General features: G+C 44.5%; 1 pseudogene; it reads right to left on the bottom strand.

The window, feature by feature from the left end:
• Positions 1–778: 778 nt before the first annotated feature.
• Positions 779–15,114, bottom strand: LOC112631001 (annotated as a pseudogene).
• Positions 15,115–19,153: the final 4,039 nt, after the last annotated feature.

Here is a 19,153-nt window from a genome sequence, read left to right as displayed (position 1 = left end):
CTGGATCCCCTGGTGGGACAGCAGTAGGGCACGTGTGAGAGAGGGAAGGGGGCCAAACTTATTCTTTTATAAGGGGTTTTCTCCTGCTGCAATAATGAACCCATTTCCTCAATAACAGCATTAATCCATTCATGAGGCAGAGCCCTTGTGACGTAATGACCTCAGAAAGGCCCCACCTCTCAACAACATTGCACTGGGGATTTAGTTTCCAACACATGAAGTTTTGGGGCACAAATCACATTTATCTTAATTTATCTTACTTTATTTATCTTAATTTACCTTAATTTATCTCACATAGCAGTATGATTTTAGTCCTTTGAAATTTATTGAGACTCGTTTTATGATCAGCATGTGGTGTCTCTTTTTTTTTTTCTCATTTCAAACAAGAAGTTTATTTAAACAACAAGACGCTTGACTTGAAGGGAAAACTATCTAGGATTCCTTTTTGTTTTAGAGTAATTTATCCCTACTTAAAGACAGATTGCCCTACATGTGAAAGCTACGTACAAAAAAGTTATACAATTGTCCTTGGTTTTACAATGATAAATGAAAAACATTAAAATTCTCCAATTGAACAAGGTATGCAAGAATTTTTATGTTGTGTTTCTGTTAAAACAGTGAGAGCAAAATAACTTACTGGAATATAAAGATAAGAGCTGAATGAGCATGCCACTAATGGAGAAAGGGGGTATTTTTCACAGAATCAGTATTTTTCCCCATCCCGTCTCCACTTGATGTCAATCAAAACATACCATTGGCTGTTTGGTTTTTAAAAAATGCAATATGCTTGTGCACATACACCCGTTACTTTATGTACAATAAAGGAATGGGGAAGGGGGAAATGAAAGAATAGAGAAAACTATACGGTAGTAGTCAGGATGTGGTGGAACCAAATTGCAGTTTTCTAATGGAGAATGTAATCTTGGTCTTTAAAGAACAGAGTTCTGGAGTAAAGAAGCAGATTCCCTTTTCAGTAGACACCTCCCGCTTGCTGTTGGAACACATCAGTTGCATCTTCATCCTCCATTTCCAACTGTGCAGGTGTGTCTGTTCCATTGATTGGTTGCCTGTCAAATCGGAATCTGATCGCCTCTCTGACAACCCCTGTCGTTCACAACAGGCTTTCGTTAGTTTACTAAGTGGTGTATGCCTCTTAATCTTTTTTTTTTTTTTTTTTTTTTTTTTTGAGACTGAGTCTGGCGCTGTCGCCCAGGCTGGAGTGCAGTGGCCGGATCTCAGCTCACTGCAAGCTCCGCCTCCCGGGTTTACGCCATTCTCCTGCCTCAGCCTCCCGAGTAGCTGGGACCACAGGCGCCCGCCACTTCGCCCGGCTAGTTTTTTGTATTTTTTAGTAGAGACGGGGTTTCACCGTGTTAGCCAGGATGGTCTCGATCTCCTGACCTCGTGATCCACCCGTCTCTTAATCTTAAACTGCACCACAGAACCATCCTGCCCCGCCACCTTCAACTTAATATGATCATTGTTCTCAGTCTTGACTCCTTCCTTGGGCTTTTCGTCGGCCGTGGCGAGCGCCAGAGTCCCCTCAGCTGCCACTTCACAAAAGAGGGACCAGGTCCGCAGGAAACGAGCACACAAGCAGCACCAGGACCGGCAGAAGAAGGAGCGTGGTGTCTCTTGATAAAAGGTTAGGTTCACTTGTTGCTGTTGTTGTTGCTTTTTTTTTTTTTTTTTAAGTGTACTCTGCAATTGTCGAGCATAATGTTCTGGGTTAATTGAATTAGATTAGCCCCTTAAAGAAAACAAATAATTCTGCTTCTTCTCAAATATTTTAAGTTGATATCTACAGTTTTGTTGTAAGTTTAAACAATTATAAATAATTTGAGGCATATTGTATACATCAATATTTTTAAGTAAAATTGCTACATTGCTCTTTTAAATGCATCAAATGGAATCCAAATACAACAGTAGGTTTATAGCCACCGTCATCCATTTTTTATAAATACATGAACAGCCTCTTCTTTAACAGTTCAAAATTTGACATATTTTTTTCTCTTTCTCCCTGATCTCTTATTTCCAGTCCACTGGATGAAATATCAAGGGCCTTTCTGTTCTACTTCTTCCCAAAATATTTTCCTAATGTACTCAATGTTTAAGCTTGTGAGTCTGATTTATCGCCTTGTCATACTTCTCTGCCAATACATGTTTTTTTTTCTGAGGCCATAATTCCTAATGTTAGATGTTTTCTTTTGGAGTGAGTTGTCATTACAATTAATATTAGTGCATAACTAATCAAACAACCTAATGGTTATGCATTAAGTGAAAAACAACAAATGATTATTTATCCACGTTAAGTAATCATTAGATGATCTTCATAAAATGAAAGTAGTTGTTTGTGAATTAAATTATACATCAGTGGACAGCTATTCCCTCTTACTAGATTGAAAGAAGACTCAGCAACAATATGCTTCCAATTTTTTTGTCTTATTTGAATAGAAGAACTGAGGAAGCTTTTTCTCAGAAATAAGTAGACGGTGAGGCCAAAAAATGTATTATAGCAATGTCACTCAATTCTTTGAAAGCTTTTTAGTTGTATTTCAAAAACCATACAGTGATCTATCATCAAATATTATTTACTTTCAGTAAAATTGAAAGAAGATCTAATAGACGTGTCAAATAATATAATAATATTCATTATTTGTATTATTTTATAATACCATATGTTATATAATTGTATATTATTAAATAAATAATATAATTAATAAATATATTAATTTTAATATAATTTATATTATTTGATAGGTCTATTAGATCTTCTTTCAATTTTGCTGAAAGCAAAGAATTTGAAACAACAAAGTTGGAAAAGGATTTATTAATTGTTTGTTTTTGTTTTTTGAGACAGGGTCTCACTCAGTCACCTAGGCTGGAGTGCAGTGGTGCAATCATGGCTTACTAAAGCCTTGACTTCCCAGCCTCACGTAATCCTTTCACCTCAGCCTTCTGAGTAGCTAGGACTATAGGCATGCACGACCACACCCGGGCAATTTTGTAAAAAATTTTATTAGAGGTGAGGTCTCGCTTCATTGCCAAGGCTGATCTTGAACTCCTGGCCTCAACTGATCCTCCCTCCTCGGCCTCCCAAAGTGCTGGGATTACAGGCATGAGCTACCACGCCCAGCCCCTGTTAACTGTCATTAAAGTCATTTGTTTTCCCAGATTCTGGAAAATTAAACAAGGAGGATATCTTCAAGACTTCTAAAATTATTATCAAACACTTGCTAATAAAATATTCTTAATTTTCTTTTTTCTTTGAGACGGAGTCTCGCTCTGTCATTCAGGCTAGAGTGCAGTGGCACGATCTCGGCTCACTGCAGCCTCTTCCTCCCGGGTTCAAGCAATTTTCGTGCCTCAGCCCCCCAAATAGCTGGGATTACAGGCACCCACCACCACGCCCTGCTAATTTTTGCATTTTTAGTAGAGATGGGGTTTCACCATTTTGGCCAGGCTGGTCTCAAATTCCTGACCTCAGGTGATCTGCCCGCCTCGGCCTCCCGAAGTGCTGGGATTACAGGCGTGAGCCACTGCGCCTGGCTCTTAACTAAAATTTTATCGCAATTATGCTTTAAATATATTTTATCCAACACTGAAGCTGCATGTTTTGCTGATTACTTTAGAGGAAATCTTGTCACCTATAACCACGTTGCAAAGCCTTTTTATCTTCTCATCATAAAGTCAAATCAGCCCACACTGACTTTCTGTCCTCAGAAGGCTGCCTTTACTTTTTAGACTAAATAAGTCTGTGAATACATCTCCTGTGACATCCATTTCACTTCTCACTTCTGAGATAAATGGGTAAGGCACAGAGCCCTGCAGTGAGTTTGTCTTTGAAACGAAATCAGATCTCTTGCCTGCAACTTTCCCCTGATGCTCTCTTTGCTTTGCTGTCACCAGGCTTTATTCTGAAGCAGATACCCCTGAAGGTTTTTACTCCTTTGAGGAATGGACCTCAGTAAGGTTCAGAAATTTAGGGGGCAATGCTTGTCTCTTTTTACAATTATTTTTATTGTGGTCAAATACACATAACCTAAAATTTACCACCTTGATCATTTTTTTTTTTCTTGACACAGAGTTTTACTTTGTCGCCCAAGCTGGAGTGCAGTGGCGTGATCATGGCTCACATCAACCTCTGCTTCCCTGGCTCAAGCGATTCTCCTGCCTCAGCCTCCCGAATAGCTGGGACTACAGGTGCGTGCCCCCACACCCATGTAATTTTTGTATTTTTTTTTTAAGTAGAGATGGGGTTTCACTATGTTGGCCAGGCTGGTCTTGAACACCTGACCTCAGGCGATCTGCCCGTCCCGGCCTCCCACAGTACTGGGATTACAGGTGTGAGCCATGGCGCCTGGCCTTAATGATTTTCAAGTGGACAATTGGGTGGCTTTCAGTATATTCACATTGTGTTGGGCAACCACCACCACCGCCACCACCACCACCACCATCCATCTCCAGAACTCTTTCATCTTGCAAAACTGAAACTCTGCACGCATTAAACACTAACTCCCCATTTCTTTCTTTTTTTTTTTTTTTTTTTTTTGGGATTGGAGTCTTGCTCTGTTGCCCAGGCTGTAGTGCAGTGGCGTGATCTTGGCTCACGGCAAGCTCTACCTCCCGGGTTCACGCCATTCTCCTGCCTCAGCCTCCTGAGTAGCTGGGACTACAGGCACCCACCACCAAGCCCGGCTAATTTTTTTGTATTTTTAGTAGAGACGAGGTTTCACCGTGTTAGCTAGGATGCTCTCGATCTCCTGACCTCGTGGTCCGCCTGCCTCAGCCTCCCAAAGTGCTGGGATTACAGGCGTGTGCCCGGCCTACTAACTCCCCATTTCTCCATCACCATTCTATTCTCTGTCCCCATTAATTTGACTAATATAGGGACCTCATATAATTGGAATCACACAGTAATTGTCCTTTTGTGTCTGGTTTACTTTGCTTAGCATAATGTTCTAAAGGATTATCATGTTGTAGCACGTGTCAGAATTTCCTCTCTTGACCAGGCACAGTGGCTCAAGTCTGTGAATCCCAACACTTTGGGAGGCTGAGACGGGAGGATCCCTTGAGCTTAGGAGTTTGAGACCAGCCTGGGCAACATGGCAAAAACTCATCTCTACAAAAAATAAAAAACAATTAACCAGGCATGGTGATGCATGCCTGTGGTCCTAGCTACTCAGGAGGCTGATGTGGGAGGATCATTTGAGCCCAGGAGGTTGAGGCTGTGGTGAGCTGTGATTGAGTCACTGCACTCTAGCCTGGGTGTCAGAGCAAGACCTTATCTCAAATTTTTTTTTAAAAGGTCACTTTTGTCCCCGCTTCCCTGAATGCATGTGTCTGGTTGAGGCTATCATTCATCTTGAGCCCTTCTGCAGCAGTTTTCCTGTGTTGCTTCTCATTCTTCTCTGTCATCATTCTACAAGCTATTGTCAGATACATCTTTCCACAACGCAGCCAGGCGCTGTGGCTCACACCTAAAATCCCAGCACGTTGGGGGGCTGAGGCAGGTAGATCACCTGAGGTCAGGAGTTTGACACCAGCCTGACCAACATGGTGAAACCTTGTCTCTACTAAAAATACAAAATTAGCCGGGCGATGTGGTGCATGCCCATAATCCCAGCTACTTGGGAGACCGGGGCAGGAGAATTGCTTGAACCTGGGAGGCAGAGGTTGCTGTGAGCCGAGATCACGCCATTGCACTCCAGCCTGGGCAACAAGAGTTAAACTCCATCTCAGAAGAAAAAAAATATATATATTTCTTTCTTTCTTTTTTTATTTTTCGAGATGGAGTCTCGATCTGTTCCCCAGGCTGGAGTGCAGTGGTGTGATCTTGGCTCGCTGCAACCTCTGCCTCCCCGGTTCAAGCGATTCTCCTGCCTCAGCCTCCTGAGTAGCTGGGATTAGCGTGTGTCACTACGCCTGGCTAAATTTTTTTGCATTTTTAGTAGAGACAGGGTTTTACCATGTTGGTTAAGCTGTTCTCAAACTCCTGACCTCATGATCCACCTGCCTCGGCCTCCCAAAGTGCTGAGATTACAGGCATGAGTCACCACGCCTGGCCAAAACCATCTTTCCACAATGCAAATTTGATCATATGACAATACTACCTACAGACCCCCAATGATGCACAACACCTTATACCCTCTTCTTTAACAACACAGCTGAGATTCTGTCCAGTTCTCTGTCATCCACGTGCTTCAGAGACACCCAGACCCATCTCCTAGTTGGTACTGATTGGCCAAGTCAGTCAAGGAAATCCCTTGCTAATCACTGACTTAGGAAGGGGTTTACAAACTTAAGGCAGGGAGGAAGACTATGGTAGTGGAGGAGATTCTGGAAAAGGACTCTTAACTTTTAAAAAGAGCACAAGAAAAGGATCCCCAGTCTTTAAAAGGAGACACAAAGAAGGGATAGAATTCTATTTTGCCTCTGGATGGTGTGTGGAGACGCAATGCCTGGAGCCACTACAGTCATTTTGTGATCATGAGAAGAATGATTGATCTGATGAGGACAGAATGTGCCCTACTCTGGGCTTCCAGTTATATAAGGTAATGCATTTTCTTTATTGGTTAAGTCTGCAGAGTTGACTTTTTCTGTTACTCACCACCAAAAGCATCCTGAGTTATTTACCATTGAACATTTTTTTTTTCTTTTTTTGAAAAGGAGTCTCACTCTGTTGCCCAGGCTGGAGTGCAGTGGCATGATCTCAGCACAATGCAACCTCCACCTTCCAGGTTCAAGCAATTCTCCTGCGTTGGCCTCCCCAGTAGCTGGGATTACAGTTGTGCACCACCACGCCTGGCTAATTTTTTTTATTTTAGTGGAGATGCAGTTTCACCATGTTGGCCAGGCTGTTGTTGAACTCCTGACCTCAGGTGATCCACCCACCTTGACCTCCCAAAGTGCTGGGATTACAGGTGTGAGCCACTGCACCCGACCTACCATTGAACATTAAATAAACTCCAAATTACTTTGTGTGGTGTAAAAGGACATTCATCATCCATCCCTGTTGACCTCTCCAGTTGTCTCTCCAACCGTCTCACCCTCTGTGCTCTGGACTAACACACTCTTACCATGCTATGTGGATTTACCCTTTCTTGACATTCTCTCTCTGGTGAGCAGCCCTCTACCCCCTTGCCTATTGGACAAAGCCTTTCTAATTCTTCCAGATTATGACTGAGCACCCTCTTCTCCTCAATGCCTCTCCTGGTAGAAGTGACCTTCTCTTCCTTGTGTGTCCCACCCCATTCTCTCCCTTTTGCCCTCACTTTTCCTTGTACATGACCCCACTTCTAGGTCCAGCCATACTCCATGCACATAGATTTGTAGGAGATTGCTCTCCCTCCGCTGCCCGCTTCTCCAGTAGACTCTGAGCTTCTTGGGAGCAAAGACTATGTCTTATTCAGTTCTGTTTCTCCCAGGGGTCGTGATACTGCCCGGAACATCATGGTCACTCAGTAAATATTTACTAAAGGGTATTGATGTGGAGAGCTTGGTTGAAAGCTGGGAGAAGTGGGAAGGGTGGCCAGGCAACTCTGAGGGAACAAGGGCTGGAGTGCTGGTGAGAGGTGTGTGGTGTGAGTGTGTGTGCACATGTATTGGCCGGTGTCTGGGTCTCTCTGTTGAGGGAATGCATGAAAGGGTGTCTGTGTGATGGTACAAGTGCTACCAAGTGGGTGAATGTGGGCTTGTGTGAGGCAAGTCTCCTGTGGAGGAGGTATGAAAGGGGGGTTTGTTCCAGTGACTGGGGGCGTCTGTGAGACTGTTGGGAGTGAAATTCTGAGGACTGGAGCAGAAGTGCAGAAGGAACACATGTAAACTTTTCTGATCACTAGAAATTTTGGTCCGCTTAAGCTCTTTTCCTAAAATCATATTTGCCATTTTTGAAGTCCTAGCTTCTAACCCTTTAATTCTTTTCATTCCTACTCAACCTGCCCATGTTTTCCACACCACTTTTTAGTAACCAGAATGGAATGAGGCAGAGTGTCCTAATCATAAGCAGATCAGCACCTATTATATATGAAACCCAGGGTTTTGTTTGTTTGTTTGTTTGTTAGTTAGAGACAGGGTCTCACTTTGTCATCCAGGCTGGAGTGCTGTGGTGCAATCATGGCTCACTGCAGCCTCGACCTCCTGGGCTCAAGCGATCCTCCTGCTTCAGCCTCCCAAAGTGCTGTGATTCCAGGTGTGAGCCACTGTGCCCAGCTCTAGACACAATTTTAAGATCTTTTTTTTACCAAGTGAAGTCTGAATGGGCTTCTCGACAAATGATAAGAACAAAAGAGAAAAATATCCAATACTCCTATTTACTCCGCAAAAGCACTCCATTAAACCCTATTTTATAAATGAAGAAGTTAGATCTGGAGATGTTCAGTGACTTGTGTAGGAAGTACATAATGCAGCTGGGGTTTCACCTGAGGCCTGGCTGTGGGGAGCAATCAAGGGACTCTCCAAGGAGAGCTGGGGACTGAGTTTGGGGTTTGATCCTTTTTTTTTTAATTGGCTCTGTCATTGGTCTAGGAAAAGACTGCAGACCAGGAAATGCAGGTTTCAGACTAGGAGAAGATTCTGCAAATTATGTGGTGGAGAGAAAGCTGTATTTCCTGGGGGGTTAGCTGAAGCTTCAGTGACCATACCCCAGGGTCAAGTCACAAAATCCCCCAGGATCAATGTTGAACTGTGTCCAGGAAGGAGCAAGAAATGAAGAGTGTGGCCGGGCAGGGTGCACTTTGGGAGGCTGAGGCAGGCGGATCACGAGGTCAAGAGATTGAGACTGTCCTGGCTAACACGGTGAAACCCTGTCTCTGCTAAAAATACAAAAAATTAGCCAGGCATGGTGGCACATGCCTGTAGTCCCAGCTGCTTGGAGGCTGAGGCAGGAGAATGGCGTGAACCCGGGAGGCGGAGCTTGCAGTGAGCCAAGATCGCACCACTGCACTCCAGCCTGGGCAACAACAATGAAACTCCATCTCAAAAACAAACAAACAAGAAAGAAAGAAAGAAAAGAAAGAAAGAAAGAAAGAAAGAAAGAAAGAAAGAAAGAAAGAAAGAAAGAAAGAAAGAAAGAAAGAAAGAAAGAAAGAAAGAAAGAAAGAAAGAAAGAAGGAAAAGAAAGGAAAAGAAAGGAAAAGAAAGGAAAAGAAAGGAAAAGAAAGGAAAAGAAAGGAAAAGAAAGGAAAAGAAAAGAAAAGAAAAGGAAAATAAATGAAGAGTGGGGGAAGGAAGACTGCTGACTGAGGAGAGCCTGGCTTCTCAGAGAGTGGGAGAGGCTCTGTCTTGGCTCATCTTCATTTCACCAGAGACTAATCTAAGAAGACTTTATGAGGTACTCACACAAGGCACAAAACAAAACAAACAGGACAGATCCCCTTCTGTGAATTTCGGGACTAACAGCTCAGGAAAACCAGAGACCTTTTCTCCTTGGACTTGGAGTTCCCGTCATCCTTTTAACAATTTTATGTTCTTTTAAAAAAAAAAAAAAATTGTGGTTAAATACACATAACATAAAATTTGGCATCTTAGCCACTTTTAGGTGTACAGTTCAGTGACATCAAGCACATTCACGCTGTCGTGCAATCATCACCACCATCCATCTCCGGACTCCAGAACACTTTCCATCCTGCAGGTCTGAACCTCTTTCCCCATTAAACAACGACTCCCCATTCTTCCTCCCTTCTGCCCCTGAGAACCACCATCCTACCTTCTGTCTCTATGAATTTGACTACTTGAGGGATGTCTGATCCATATAAGTGGAATCAGACCGTAATTATCCTTTTGCATCTGGCTTATTTCACTTCGCATAATGTCCTCAAGGATCATCATGTTTTAGCATGGATCAAAATTTCCCTTTTTTTTTTTTTCTTTTTTTAGACAGAATCTCACTCTGTCACCCAGGTTGGAGTGCAGTGGTGCAATCTCGGCTCACTGCAAACTCCGCCTCCCAGGTTCAAGCGATTCTCCTACCTCAGCCTCCTGAGTGGCTGGAATTATAGGCACGTGCCACCACACCCAGCTAATTTTTGTATTCTTAGTAGAGACCGGGGGTGGGGGGAATTTCACCACGTTTGCCATCCTGGTCTCGAACTCCTGACCTCAGGCAATCCTCCCACCTCAGACTCCCAAAGTGCTGGGATTACAGGCGTGAGCCACTTGCTCTGGTTTTTAAGGAACTGAGGCTAAGATAGACATTTCCTGTCGCATGTCTGCTGAAGTTCTACCAAGGAAGATAAACCACAGCTTGTGAATTTCTTTGCAATTATAAGGAAAAAACATTAGCAAGTGATCTGTGTGTGGTGTGATAGAAACACCTGCTCCAGAAATTAGAACTTCTGGATCTGCGAACTTCATCTCTTACTCGAAGCAACTAAATGGTTCTTCAAAGAATATATAACCAAAAAAAAAAAAATATATATATATATATATATATATATATATAACCAGGCCAGGCACGGTGGCTCATGCCTGTAATCCCAGCACTTTGGGAGGCCAAGGCAGGCAGATCACTTGAGGTCAGGAGTTCAAAACCAACCTGGCCAATATGATAAAACCCTGTCTCAACTAAAAATACAAAAAATTTGCTGGACATAGTGGTGGGTGCCTGTAATCCCAGCTACTTGGGAGTCTGAGGCAGGAGAATTGCTTGAACCCGGGAGATGGAGGTTGCAGTGAGCCATGATCACACCACTGCACTCCAGCCTGACCAACAGAGTGAGACTCAGCCTCAGAAAAAAAAAAAAAAAGTATAACCAAAAATGGAGCAAAACAGACTTACCTTGCCTCACATTTGTGAAGATTAACAAGCATTACAACACTTTACAGCACTTATGGAATGCTTGCTTTACCATATGATCTCTTTTGATGTTCTGTCAACAAACTAGATGTTTTCACTTTTGATTGAAGATATAAGCCTTGTTTCTTTGTTTTGTTGCAATCATGGCTCACTGCAAACCCCACCTCCTGGGTCCTGGCGATTCTCATGCCTCAGCCCCCAAGTAGCTGGGATTACACCATCACGCCCAGCTAATTTTTTGTATTTTCAGTAGAGACAGGGTATCGCCATGTTGGCCAGGCTGGTCTTGAACTCCTGGCCTCAACTAATCTATCCACCTCAGCATCCCAAAGTGCTGGCATTACAGGCATGTGCCACCATGCCCAGCTAAACTTGTTACTTCCATTTTTCAAACAAGCACTCTGAGACCCAGAGAAGTCAAGTAATTTACCCGAGAGCACACAGCTGGTTAGTATGAGAGCCAGGAATTAAGCGCAGGTTTGTCTGACCTCAAGCTCAGCATTGCTCCACTGTATTGTTCAGCCTGTCTGATTAGGTAATACAGGGAGGGATGTTTGGCTCCATAAAGCATAGTAAGATGTACCCTGGGAGCTGAAAACACTGCTAACTACATTTTTCCTAAGAAAACCTGTGTTCTTTGAGGCCTTTTGTTCTGGAAGTAAAGCACAAAAATGAGTGACTCAGGGGGACAAAAGTTGGGCTTTTTAATTTCTGTTCTATTGGCCTGCAATTCCCTGAACCCCCTTTTTCCACTAGAGAGATTTCCAAACTCCATCCTTGCCATAATTTTATAGATAGAGGTGGGGATAGATAGAGGTGGGGATAGATAGAGAGGGGCTGGCAGGAGGGATTACCCTTGCCATGATGTTTCAATTTGTCTCAAGCCCATGACAAAGGCTGACTCTCTCTTATAAGAGGTATAGATTGTATCAAGGAATAGCAACTTTACCAAGAAAAAGGGATTAGAATATTGGAACAATGAAGGCATGTTAATAAAACTGTACTCATGCTTGGATGGGCACTACCAACAATAGAAGAAGTAAGTCTGAAGATCCCAAACCTTCATCGACTGCTCAAAAGTCCCAAAGTGTCATTGCAGCACTATTCACAATAGCAAAGATGCAGAACCAATCCAGGAGTTCATCAGCAGTGGATTGGATAAGGAAAATGTGGTCCATATACACCACGGAATACGATACAGCCACAAAAAAGAACTAAATCATGTTCTTTGCAGCAACATGGATGCAGCTGGAGGCCATTATCCTAAAGGAATTAACCCAAGAACAGAAAAACAAACACCACCCACGTGTTCTCACTTAGAAATAGGAGCTAAGTATTGGCCACACATGGGCATAAAGACGTGCACACTAGACACTGGGGACTCCTAGAGGTGGAGAGGGAGGAAGAGGAGCAAAGGCTTAAAAACTACCTCCTGGGTACTATGCTCAGTACCTGGGTGATGGGATCAATTGCACCCCAAACATCAGCATCATGGAAATATATCAAACCTGCACATGTACACCCTGAATCTAAAATAAAAGTTGAAATTTAAAAATTTAAAGAAAAGGCTGGGCGTGGTGGCTCACGCTTGGAATCCCAGCACTTCGGGAGGTCAAGGCAGGCAGATCACAAGGTTGGGAGATCAAGACCATCCTGGCCAACATGGTGAAACCCTGTTTCTACTAAAAATACAAAAATTAGCTGGGCATGGTGGCGCGTGCCTATAATCCCAGCTACTCAGGAGGCTGAGGCAGGAGAATCACTTGAACCAGGGAGTCAGAGGTTGCAATGAGCTGAAATCACACCACTACACTCCAGCCTGGTGACAGAATGAGACTCTATCTCAAAAAAAAAAAAAAATTTAAAGAAAAATCCAAGATGTGTGTTATGAACCGTGTCCCCCCAATTACAAGTCCCTAGTACCTCAGAATGTGATGTAAGTGAAGAGAGCATCTTTAAAGAGGTAATTAAGGTAAATTAAAGTCACTGGATGTATTTGTTCATTCTCACACTACTATAAAGAAATACCTGAGACTGGGTGAGGTGGCTCATGCCTGTAATCCCAGCACTTTGGGAGGCCGAGGCAGGTGGATCACCTGAGGTCAGGAGTTCGAGCCCAGCCTGACCAACATGATGAAACCCCATGTCTACTAAAAATACACAAAATTAGCTGGACATAGTGGCGGGCGCCTGTAATCCCAGCTACTCGGGAGTCTGAGGCAGGAGAATCGCTTGAACCCAGTAGGTGGAGGTTGCAGTGAGCCGAGATCATGCCACTGCACTCCAGTCTGGGTGACGGAGCAAGACTCCATCTCAAAAAAAAAAAAAAAAGAAAAAGAAAAGAAAAGAAATACCTGAGACTGGGTAATTTATAAAGAAAAGAGGTTTAATTGGCTCACAATTCCGCAGGCTGTACAGAAATCATAGTGACATCTGCTTTCAGGGAGGCCTTAAGGAGCTTTTACTCATGGTGGAAGGGCAAATTAGTAATAGAAAGTTCACATGGTTGGCCAGGAACAGTGGCTCACACCTGGAATCCCAGCACTTTGGGAGGCTGAGGTGAGCAGATCACCTGTGGTCGGGAGTTCAAAATAAGCCTGGCTAACATGGTGAAACCCCGTCTCCACTAAAAATACAAAAATTAGCCGGGCATGGTGGCAGACAACTGTAAACCCAGCTACTCGGGAGGCTGAGGCAGGAGAATCACTTGGGCCTGGGAGGCGGAGGTTGCAGTGACCCAAGATCACACCACTGCACTCCAGCTTGGGTAACAGAGCGAGACTCCGTTTCAAAACAACAACAACAGCAACAACAACAACAACAAAAACCAATTCACGTGGTAAAAGCAGGAACAAGAGGGAGGGTGAGGTGCTATACATTTTTTTTTTTTTTTTGAGACGGAGTCTCGCTCTGCCGCCCAGGCTGGAGTGCGGTGGCCGGATCTCAGCTCACTGCAAGCTCCGCCTCCCGGGTTCTCGCCATTCTCCTGCCTCAGCCTCCCGAGTAGCTGGAACTACAGGCGCCGCCACCTCGCCCGGCTAGTTTTCTGTATTTTTTAGTAGAGACGGGGTTTCACCGTGATACCCAGGATGGTCTCGATCTCCTGACCTCGTGATCCGCCCGTCTAGGCCTCCATTTTTAAACAATCAGATCTCACGAGAACTCACTCACTGTCATGAGAACAGCACCAAGAGGATGGAGCTAAACCATTCGTGAATTCGGCCTCCATGATCCAATCGCCTTTCACCAGGTCCATCTCCGACACTGGGGATTACAATTCAACATGAGATTTGGTGGGTACACAGATCCAAACCATATCACTGGGATAGGCCCTAATCCAGTATGACTGATATCCTATAAGAAGAGGAAATTTGGACCCAGAGACAGAGGGAAGATAATGTGAAGACACTGAGAGGAGACAGCCATCTACAAACCCAGGAGAGAGGCCTCAGAAGGAACCCATGCTGCCAACACCTTGATCCTGGATTTCCAGCCTCCAGAAAGGTGAGAAAAGAAATGTCTGTTGTTAAAGCCACTCAGTCTGCGGTATTTCTTATGGCAGCCTGAGCCAGCTCCCACAGTGTGAGTCATGAACTAGACTAGTGGAATTCATACTTTTTGACTACACCCAACAGTAACAAATTTATTTTGCATCGTGATCCCAAATGAGCATGCACGTTGGAAACCGAAGCACCACTTTCTCTTACGATGTGCAAGCCTCTCTCACCTTTTGCATGTTTTTATTTTATTCTATTTTGTTTTTTTTTTTTTTTTCCAAAACTGACACTGTGACTCACTAAATTATTATCAACAATGGGTCACCACCGGGTGGGTCCCAGAGTTTGACCTAACAGCAGGTGATGAGTCTGTGTCATGTAGGAACCAAGACAGGGCGACAGGCAAGGACTGGGGAAGTGGACGTTTGCTCAGGGAAGACTCCCTTCTCCTGGTGCAGTGACCTTCATCACAGCCCTTCCCTTCTTTCTTCTCAGAATTGATTTTGCCCTCTCCATGCAGCTAAACTATGAAATTCTGGTGTGTGGGTTAATGCTCGGTGCACCTGTGTTGCGGTGGACATGGCATCTGGGGCTATCTTCTTCCTATTTGTAACCTGATCTTGCTTTGGGGCGATCTCGTTTCCTCTGACGTGTGATTTTGGGGGAGGTGGTGGCATATTCTCACCCATATTCCCTCTCCCCACCTCTGCCGCCACCAGCAGGCAGCACGTGGCTCACACTGCCTGAAAGAGCCTGTCCCCGGTGCTTTGCCTCCAAATCAGGAGCCCCAGGGACAGGGGTGGGGGTAGAGGTCACTCTCATCCCCAAAGCCACTGGCCTAGCCTGCCCCTTTGTGCTGTGCCCTGGCCCCCCAGTGCCACACATAGCACGTCCCTGAGCCCCAGAGAGCCTGCTGATACCATCTGTTTTCTCTTTCTCCCTGTCAAGGGCAGTTTCTGTTTGCAACCGAGATTCTGACTGCTACCGATAGGTACATTTAAATGGAATCCTTGAAAATACCAACATCTCCCACCACACCCCAAAGTAGGTCCTTTGTGGGTTGCAAGTTACACTAGAGAGATCTGGTGGGGCGTTGGAGTGGGCTTAACATGTTGCCCTAAACTTAATCTAGATTAAACACTGGCCACATCAAGAAAACAAAATGAACAGCTGCGTATCACAGGTAAGCAAGCTCTGTTCTCTGTACGGAGGAGGGGAGGATAGCAGACACTTCCCGCCCGCCTCTCAGAAGCAGCGAGGTGCGAGGCCCCCAAAGCATCGCTCCAGCGGTGCAGGGTGCCTCTTGCCAAGGGAAAAGGCACTTGTTGGCTTTCCTGAATTTGTGCATTCATCTAGAGTGCAGTGGGCAAACCAGCGCCTCCAAGCCACATCTGGCGGGACGCCTGTTTTTGTAAATAGAGCTTTATTGGGTCCCAGCCACACTTGTTGGATTACATGTTGTCTCTGGTCGCCTTCCTGCCCCCAGGGCAGAGTTGAGCAGCTGCCTCAGAGACGGCCCAGCTGCAAAGCTGAAAATATTTACTACCTGGCTGTCGACAGGAAAACGGTCGCGTCTTCTGACGGAGGGCAGAAATACCCAAATAGGCTGGGAGACAGTGTGGACTGTCCTCCTGGGTATCCAGCCCCCATATCACTCCTAATTTCTTCCTGTCCATTATTTTAATTTAAAATTTTATTTTAGCTTCTAAATGAGTAGTAAATTTCATGTGGTTCAAATCAAAATTAAATCAATGTAAAAAGCCCTGCTTCTTCGCCTCCCCAACAAACACCGTGTTCCAAGAAATGCCAAGCCTGAAGAAGAATGAAGGTAAGTCTGAAATCTTCAGAGGCCCAAGGAAGACTCTGGAATCTCTCGGAGTAAATATAAACCTCCCAGGTCAGAGCATTATTGTCTCTGAATGACTGTGACTTTCCAGAGATGCTGGGCCAGGGGATAGTCAGTTTTGGAGCGCTTTAAGAATCACGATAGGAGCTTGGTAACAATGCACATTGAGGGTGCACCTCAAGCCCAGATTTTGGTTTCCAGCAGTTTCCAATAAATAGAACCAGGGCTCCTTGGAGAAATGGCTCATTATAGGACAAAGGGCAGGAAGATACAGGATAATCGTGGCGCACCTTGTAGTGCCAGAAAGTAAGGAAATAATAAAAATAAAATAAAATAATAAAAAAGCAAAAACCGTGTAGACTGCTCATGCCTGTAATCCCAGCACTTTGGGAGGCTGAGGCAGGAGGATTGCTTGAGCCCAGAAGTTTGAGGCCAGCCTGGGCAACATAGCGAGACCCCATCTCTACAAATAAAATTAGCCAGGCAGGATGGTGCTGTTATCAACTGAAGTGCCACATTCCTGTACTCATGGTATCTGATTGATGGTCTCTCTGTTACATATTTTGAACATCATCAGGTACAAACCCTTGGCTTTTTCTCCCCCTCCCTTCCAGGACACTTAACAGTGGCCTTCAATGGGCTTCAGACTTGACATCAGGTGGCTTCAGGCTTGAAATGACTGAGATGGAAAAATAAGCTAAATATCTCCAGACATTCCAGCTATATACGGCTAGCTGAAATCTGTTCTTTGGCTTTTCTACCATAAGGTATACTCTTGGGCCTAAGAGTCCAGCATTCAGCAAGTCAGTCACAGAACGCCCATAGTGATATGAAAAATTCTCTATCTCATTATGATCAAATAAATGCAAATTATAATAATTATATATACCACTTTTCTATTAGATAGTAAAAAATAAGGCCAGGCATGGTGGCTCACAGCTGTAATCTCAGTACTTTGGGAGGCAGAGGTGGGAGGATTGCTGGAGGTCAAAAGTTTGAGACCAGCCTACACAAAAAGTAAGACTCCATCTGTAAAAAAACAAAAAAAATTTTGCCGGGTGCAGTGACTCACGCCTGTAATCCCAGCACTTTGGGAGGCCGAGGCAGGCGGATCATCAGGTCAGGAGATTGAGACCATCCTGGCTAACATGGTGAAACCGCCTCTCTACTAAAAATACAAAAAATTAGCTGGGTATGATGGTGGGCGCCGTAGTCTCAGCTACTCAGGAGGCTGAGGCAGGAGAATCGCTTGAACCCTGGAGGCGGAGGTTGCAGTGAGCCAAGATCGCATCACTGCGCTCCAGCCTGGGTGCAGAGCAAGACTCTGTCTCAAAAAAACAAAACAAAACAAACAAAAATCCCCCCAAAAAAACAAAGAAAAAAGAGTGGGGGAGGGGGAGGCTCCAAGCACACTCAAGGAGCAAAGGCCTTCAGTTTTCCCAAACTATTAGTCTCAAAATTCACAGAAGAGGATCCTTGTGATTTGTTTTGTTTTGTGATTTCTTTGAGCACCTCATAAAGTCCTTTTAGACGAGACTCTGGTGAAATGGACATGAGCCCAGGACGAATCCCCTCCCACCTCCCCTCAGTCTGATGAAATCTGTGGAATTCCTTCCCCAACTCTTCATTTTCCAGCCAACCCTGACTCCCACCTTTCACAGGGTAGGTCCGCATGGACAGTCTGAGGCACCCTACCTCATCCTGGCATCTGGTCCCACTTCATAGAGTAGGTGCTTGGATATTTTAGCCAGGCGCGGTGGCTCACGACTATAATCCCAACATTTTGGGAGGCCGAGGTAGGTGGATCACTTGAGGCCAGGAGTTTCAGACCAGCCTGGCCAACATGGTGAAACCTTGTCTCTGCTAAAAATATAAAAATTGGCCGGTGAAACCCCATCTCTACTAAAAAATACGAAAAACTAGCCGGGCGAGGTGGCGGGCGCCTGTAGTCCCAGTTACTCGGGAGGCTGAGGCAGGAGAATGGCGTGAACCCGGGAGGCGGAGCTTGCAGTGAGCCAAGATCCGGCCACTGCACTCCAGCCTGGGCGACAGAGCGAGACCGAGCAATTTTTTTAATCAAAAAAAATTAAAAAAAAAAAAAAGAGCGGGTGCTTGGATATTTCTTACGTGCACTAACGGACCAAAGGGACATGGATCAGATGGGAAATGAATGTGTCCTGATGGGGGCCAGTTGGTTTTCACTCACAAATGCACATGGGAAATAACCAGTTGCTCTTCAATATTCCTACTGAAGTTTCGTTTTTCATATTTACTTTAAATTTGAAACAATTTAGAGTTTATTCCATAACAAAGCAGGGCTCCCCACATGTTGTTTACACAGGCATTCCTTAATGACATTTTATTTCCAATCATCCCATAATCTAATTTCCTTAGAGCCAGTCAGTGATCTGCCTTCTCCAGTTCCCAGGGGGAGCTGAGCGTAAATTGGCTGTCCTCACAAAGAAAACAGCACACACGGCAACACTAGATTTAGGAAAACTTGTGCTTAGCAAAATGACGAGAAAGGTTGTCTGTTATTTCTTTCTTACTAAAGCCCTAACTAAAATTTGTAAAAATAAGGACTGTCTCCTTGCTGCCCTCAGCTGGTACCGAAAATATGGTGCTGTCTTGAAATAAATTTGTTCAGTCCATGCCCACTCCAAATCCAGGCAAAAGTGTCTAAAAATTTCCCTATAGCTTGAAGGACGTTAGGCTTCATTCATATGTGAAAGGTTTCCAGCAGCCCTACCCAATAAGATACATCAAATGAAGTCACCCTTGTCTTCTTTCTTTTTACTTATTTATTTATTTTTAATTTATTTTATTTTATTTTATTTTTTTTTGGGGGGGGACAGTGTCTTGCTCTGTCGCCCAAGCTGGAGTACAGTGGCGCGATCTCAGCTCACTGCAACCTCCGCCTCCCAAGTTCAAGTGATTCTTCTGCCTCAGCCTCCTGAGTAGCTGGGATTACAGGCACATGCCACCATGCTCGGCCATTTTTTTTTTTTTTTTTTT

This window comes from Theropithecus gelada, chromosome 9, assembly GCF_003255815.1.
Source record: "Theropithecus gelada isolate Dixy chromosome 9, Tgel_1.0, whole genome shotgun sequence".
In the NCBI taxonomy this organism is placed as follows: Eukaryota; Metazoa; Chordata; class Mammalia; order Primates; family Cercopithecidae; genus Theropithecus; species Theropithecus gelada.
This window is presented reverse-complemented; position numbering and strand designations above follow the sequence as displayed.